This window comes from Benincasa hispida, chromosome 6 (genome assembly GCF_027475165.1).
Source record: "Benincasa hispida cultivar pf3 chromosome 6, pf3_genome.v1.1, whole genome shotgun sequence".
Taxonomy (NCBI): Eukaryota; Viridiplantae; Streptophyta; class Magnoliopsida; order Cucurbitales; family Cucurbitaceae; genus Benincasa; species Benincasa hispida.
Genome location: NC_143483.1, coordinates 56,514,393 through 56,521,565, shown reverse-complemented (window position 1 = coordinate 56,521,565; position 7,173 = coordinate 56,514,393).

Genomic DNA, 7,173 nt, shown 5'->3' with positions numbered 1-7,173 from the left:
CAAGAAAAATTATATGAGAGCACCAGATGCATGCGGTGGCTTCATTGATGCCTCAAAGAAAACATGGCAGAAAATGGACCTAATTAAAGCTTGTATTCGTGTTAAAGACAATTACAGAGGCTCTATTTCCAGCTACCATTAACACCAGCGATGAATTTGGTGATCCTTTTTTAATCCATGCGGTGGCGCCAGACAATGGGAAATGGTTTGTTGGCCGGAATCCAAAAATACATGGTTCGTTTACCAGGAACGCTGCAGTTGAGTTCGATGAGTTGAACACCGAGTTTGAACAGTTGTGCTTTATTGGGAATGTTGTTATTTCCCCTAACCAGTACAATAGACATATATACCACTGTTCAACCCCACTTGCAAACCAGAAAAATTGAATCCAAACCTTCTTCACAATCACAATCTGTCAAAGCCCAAGGTAAAGGAAAAGGTAAAGAGATTTGCTATGATGAAGATCTCCCCAGTCTGCAGAAACATTTTCAAAAGAAAAGGGTGACTTTTCCCTCCTTAAAGGCCAAAATGATACACTATCAATGAGGATCGGCCCCTGCAAAACCACAAAAAGACAGATACTCTAGGTTCAGCCCCAGCTCAACTTCAAAAGAACCAAAATGCACAAAAGGCTCAAGTATTCCAGCCCAACAGGAAAAAAAGAAAAAAAAGAAAAAAGAAAAAAGAGTCAACTCCCATAAAGAGTTAAAAGCCTGATTGATAAACATGCCACTGAGAATACAACCAAAAAAGAAAAAAGAGGAATAGATGGATACAATGACCAGCCGGACTTCACCTTATGTTAGGTTGTATGTCCTAAAATTCGCAGTTTGTAAATTTAAACATATTCTATTTGCAATAAAGATGTTATTGAGGTTTTGTTCAATAAAATTGTTATTGAATATGTAAATTACACTAAATTCAATAAACTAAGATCTATGGCTATTACATAAACACTTGGATTTTATGTGGAGAGATAAGAATGGATCAAGTTCAAGTAGACAAATAAGGTTGGTTACCTTATCTAGTAACACTATTGGATGCGGCCCACTTTGTATTTAGTACAAACGATGTGATCCTGAATCGTTCATGTGGAGACATGCGAGTGGAGGCGTCCTATGCAATGAGTTTGTATAAGACCGGACCAAGAAATAAGTCACTCTTACTTTATAATGTTGCTTATTGTTTAAGATTGACTGTTTCAAAACGTTGACCTAGGTAACTTGACCTTAATCCTAAGCTAACTATGAACTCCTGTTTATTCGGGATTATCCTTAGATTTGTTGGAGTTGATGCCCTAAATTCTCGTGGTCCTATAATTTGTAAACACTGCATTGAAAAAACGCTTGTGATGTAATAATATATGATATTTTTCTTCACTATTGTCTATGAAACATTGGATGTTTTAATTTCTTTACCACAAACCAATAAACTAAGACCTCTGGTTGTCGTTGTAACTTAAACATGTATATGGAGCATACAGGTGGATCATACCTTATGTGATAACCAAAATGATCTGTAGTATATAGATATAAGAGGGAAACCTTATCCTGGTAACGCTGCGGGTGCAGCCCGCTTTGTAGAATAGTTACAAGTATTGTGACTTGCTATAGATGGTCTAATCCTGATCATTCATGTAGAGACATGCGAGCGGGGGCGTCCTAAGGAGTTTGTATAAAACCGAAACACGAAGTATTTTTGTCTCGTGTATATAACGCCGTTCATGATAGAGACTTCACTTCATTAGGATGCCCATAGGTAACATGACCTCAATCCCGAGTGAGTTGGGAACTCCTGCCTTTTAAGGTAGTCCTTTGATTTGTATGGGTGCGAGTGGCCAGATTTCCGACTCAAACCCACCACTTTAGGGATTCGTCTTATTTGGGAGCTGGGAACTCAACTACACAAGATGGAATTCACTCCTTTCCCGAAGCAGGGGTAAGTAGATAGATTGCTCCCTTAAGAGCTGATTCCGGAGCTTGAACGATGTGGCACTACACACCTTCTCATAGCCCGAGAGGTGTCCACACATAGTAGGACTATGTAGTATTGTTCATTAGAGGGATCAATGGTACTTAAGAAGTTAGATGTAACTACAGTGGCAAAACGATAAATAGGCCCAGCTGTACTTACGAGCATCTGTGAAGGGTTATCGTACTGTTGATTAGTTATATCCGATGGGCACAGAAATATATCTGTGGTGAGAAAAGTGCAGCTATCGGTCTTTAATGGAATGCCTGACAATGAATGGATGGTGGATCTCGTGGCTAAAGTTTTAGTCAGCTATTCATGTACCGTTGGAGCTTAAAGCCACAGGTTCATAAGTTCCCCTTGGTAGCTCAATGGATTCAAGTTGAGAATCAGTTTTTGGGTCAGTTTGAAGTGTTCAAATTGGCAAGAGGGAGTTCAATTATATTTGATATGATTGAACTGGTCAATTATATATGATATAGTTGACATGATGTATGAGATACATTAATTAGAGGAAAATGATATAAATATGATTTATATCTAGTGGAGGAGAAAGGGATTATAGTTCATATGTTGCATATGATGTGATATTAAACCATAGGTTATAAATATAATATGATTATATTTATTTTTAATTAAACAATTATGAGATAATTGTTAGTTGTTTTTCTCCATAACCGTACGAGATAGTGGGAGGTTACAACCAGTTTTCATAACTAAAGGATAAAATGAAAGTAATTTTCATTTTGCAAAGATATCGGATAATTTTTTCACGATTAGTACACTGCCCATCGTCTAGTAAACTAAGCATACACGATAGTGCAAGTTGTTCTAAACGATCGGGTACATGCGCGGATTACATAAACGATGGTATAGACTTTTCTAATCGATCACGCGTCAGAGCGATTTACCTAAACGATCAGCCCCATTTTACTAAACGATCGCGCACCTTTTGCTGAACGATCAAGCACCTGTCTATGCGATAGACTCCATATCTCTCCCACTTGCTTGGTCATGGTAAACGATCATTGTTTCCTCCTCCCCTCTATCAAATCCAACAGAGCCCACACCTTTTGGATTCTCATTCTAAGAATACCGAGGTTACTAAGTGGTGGTATCCTTCTTGCTGCCTTGTTCGTGTAAAAGACCATTCGGTGGTGAGGGACAGCGAGATTTGGTGGATGATAAACTTAGCGATCACAACGACTACGTGAGCTGCCGTTCCTGACGAGAGCAAGAGTTCAAGGGAAGAAAAGTTCTTCAATTGGTATGTCTCTCGTTCCTTTGCATTTAAGTTTTGAAAAAGATGTCGTAATTTGTTGTTAAATGCATAACTTATATGTTTTTTTTTTTTTTTTTGTGAATGTGGTATTTCTGTCACAATGAATTTGGAACGATCTTGCTTCCGCTCAGCTCATAGGTTCTATTTGATAAGAGTTCCTTAAATTGGTATCAGAGCCGAGTTTTGATATTCCAAATTCATTGTTGTATAGAATAGCATTTACTTCTAGGTGGGTATAGCATGTCTGCACTCTGTTTAATTGTTAAATAGTTTTGTGGATGTGGATTAATGAAGTTTTCTGGGTGTGGATTAATGGAGTTTTCTGGGATGATGCCTCTGGTTATTTAATTCCTCTACATTCAAAGTTAATTGTTAGGGCCCCTGTGTCTTTGGGCGTATTAACTTGCTATCGAGTCTATAAATTCAAAGTGTTTGAGTCTCTGTGAGTCGTTCGTGATGAGGCTTCAAGGCAAGGAGTTACTGTACTTCGAGGATAAAGACGACCAAGCGTTAGTCAGGTCATGTAAATGATGGGGTAAGCGATCGTTGAGTATCAGATACTCGGGAGTATGTTGATGCGCGTGCACTAGATGATTGTGTAGCTCAGCAAGCTTCATCGCTTAGCTACTGACTACACGATCGCAGAGTAAAATATTACTTTAGCGTTTGTTATGTGATTGTCTAGAAGATCGTGCTTCACAACAACGTCATCATCTAAACGATCATTTAGACTTGTGTGTTTAAAGTCTGGTGTGCTAAACGATCGAATGCCTCATGCTTCATCGCATTGTAAATGGTACTCGATCGTAGCTAAACGATCGTGGATACTCGGCTGGTTTACTAAATGATTGAGGAAACTTCATCTAGGCAGTTCAAGACCCAATTCGCCTGTGAATCGATTTGCTCGATGGAGAAATGTAATAGATAGATTTTTATTTCCGATTTTAAGGCTATTCATCCCGGTCCATTAATCTTTTGTGAATGTACTTAAATTTATGTTTGATTACATGTCATATGGTATGCCATATAGTTGAAAACCCACCTTAGGTTATGCATTGGTCATGCATCATCTGTAATTATAAGTGTTATGATTTAGAGAATCATGATTTAAATTACATAAGAGCATGCTTATGCATCATATATTATAAGAGTTATATTTATGCATACATTAAGCATAGACATGCATTATCTTTATATTATAAGTGTTATAGTATAAGGGTGTATGGAAGTATGCTTGTTTGGTTCATTACAAGTATATAAGAGTTCTATATAGTAATGAATGAATATTGCATGAAGTATGACACATAGGTTGAAATTTATAAGTGTTATAAATACCTAGTCGTGCATGGCAATGTGTATGGGTTTTAGTTGTTTCTTTTATAAGAGTTATAAGGAATTTAGAACTAAAATCTATAAGAAAGACATGCATGCGAACTTAGGCTTGAATCATGGTTTTAAAAGTGTTTTAAAACTTGGTGGAGATAGATCTAAGATCATGGTTCTAATGAGATTAGTAACCTAAGGTCTAATCTTTTAATCAGTTTAATAGGATTAAATTGACTAATAAAAGAATAAAAGTGTAGCAAATTTATCTATATGGGACCTTTTGTCTAAGGCGGTTTCTGTCTGGGCTGGGGTATTTAAGTTGAAGGAAATGGAACACCCCTACCTGGGAACCTACCTGGAGATATGAATTAGATAGATTTGATGCATGCATGCAAATTTAAGGACAGTCCGTTAAAGTGTTTCACGTGACTACTTAAACTTATTTAATTTCAAAGACAATAGTTGTTTTTCTGCAAATTAAACTGACTTACATAAAATCAGTAGCCGAATGGTCTAAGTTAATGAACCTCTAGGTAGAACATTCAGTGGGAGGTACTTAGGGTAAGTAATACTTCATTTAAACCTCTTCGCGTTTCTCCCTTTATGTTCACACAGTGAGATCTATCCTTGGCCTCATAGCACCCTGGGAGTGTCCCCCTAAAGGATGGTGTTTGGGTAGGTCAATATCAAGGTGGACGGAGAGAATGTTCATAGTAAGTGGGAGCGGGATGTGCGACAGCATATCCCACGGTCTCTCTCGTTAGGTTGGATAACATTTCTGTGCATCACTTCGAGGCACCCTGGGAGTGTTCCCCTATAGGATGACAGTTTTGCATGATTCTTTATCTGATCTCTTGTATAGGATAAGGTCACTTTAGTCTCTTGTCCTAATCTGCTTTTTCCCTACGGTGGGCACATTAGGGTAGGACTCTAAGACCGAAAATGAAAGGTTACACTTACGTGAAATTGTTAAGGGTTAACATTTCTGGACTGAACGAATGGTGACTGTTAGGTGCAGTTACAAGAGTTGTTTCTGCCTAATGGTTGAGAGTGTCTCATCCCAGTGAAAGGGCATTTGATCACCCCATTGGTGATGTTTGTCCTACCTCACTAGGACATCATTGCGAAATAGAAGTCTTTTTCACTTAAGATACTTGGAAACTATTTTACTAAAACTAAAATGGTGTTAAAATGTGGTATTGCATAGACTTATTAAGTTTGTTCGTATTTTTCAGCAACGTAATTATGGCTACCGCCATATTAGCTCTACTTAGCGCCAATAAACTGATTAGCAAAAACTACGCTAGTTGGAAACACACAATCACAACAATATTAATCATCTATGATCTCAGGTTCGTCCTTACGGAGGAGTGTCCTCCTATTCCACCGTCTAATGCAACTCGAAATGTTCAAAAGGCCTATGAGCATTGGACACGGGTGAACAAGAAAGCCTGAGCCTATATCTTGGCCAGTCTTAATGACATTTTGGCCAAGAAGCATGAGTCTATGGTCTCAGTGCATGAGATCATGGAGTCCCTGTAGGGAATGTTTGGACAACCGTCTAGACAGCTCAAGCAAGAGGCTCTAAAATGCATCTTCAACTCCAAAATGAAGAAAGGCACCTCTGTTCGAGAGCATGTGCTTAATATGATGGTCCACTTCAGTTTGGTGGAGATGAATAGGTCTCAGATCAATGAGGGCAGCTAGGTTAGCATAATCCTGCATTCGTTGCCGGATAGCTTCTACATTTTATCAGTAATGCGATTCTAAACAAAGTAGACCATACCCTTACAACTATCCTCAACGAGTTGCAGACATTCTAATCCTTACTGAAAAGTAAGGAGAAGAAGAGAGGTGAGGAAAATGTTGCTTCATCTTCAAAGACGTTCCATATAGGTTTGACTTCAGGAACAAAGTCTGCACCTTCTACTTCTAACACTTCCAAGTAGAAGAAGAAAAAGGGTGGTAAAGGGAAGGGGAAGGCACCTGCTAACCCACAGCCCGTCGCCCAGTAGGATAGGCGTCCAGTACCGGTTGACAGGAGAAAGTGTTTCCACTGCAACTAGGATGGACATTGGAAGAGGAATGTCCTTGCTGGATCAAGAAAAAGAAGAAGGCTTAGGCGAAGGTCAAAGCAAAACAAGGTAAATATGATTTACTGGTTTTAGAAACTTGTTTAGTAGAGAATGATGATTCTGCTTGAATTATTGACTCTAGGGCCACTAATCATGTTTGTTATTCTTTTCAGGTATTAGTTCTTGCCGGCAGCTGGAGGCTGGTGAGATGACGATGTGAGTAGACACCGGGCACGTCGTCTCAGTTGTGGCAGTGGGAGGAGTCCAGTTGACTTTACAGAAGAAATTTATCATTTTGCATGATGTTTATGTAGTTCCTGATTTGAAAAGGAGCTCAATTTCTGTAAAGTGTCTGATACAGTGTAATTATACTCTCAATTTTCAATTGAATAAAGTGTTTATTCATAAAGATGGAGTTGAAATCTATTCAGCATATCTAGAAAATAACTTGTATGTGCTAAGGCCGTTAGCAACGAGTTCCCTTCATAACATAGAGATGTTTAAAACTTTCGTAACTCA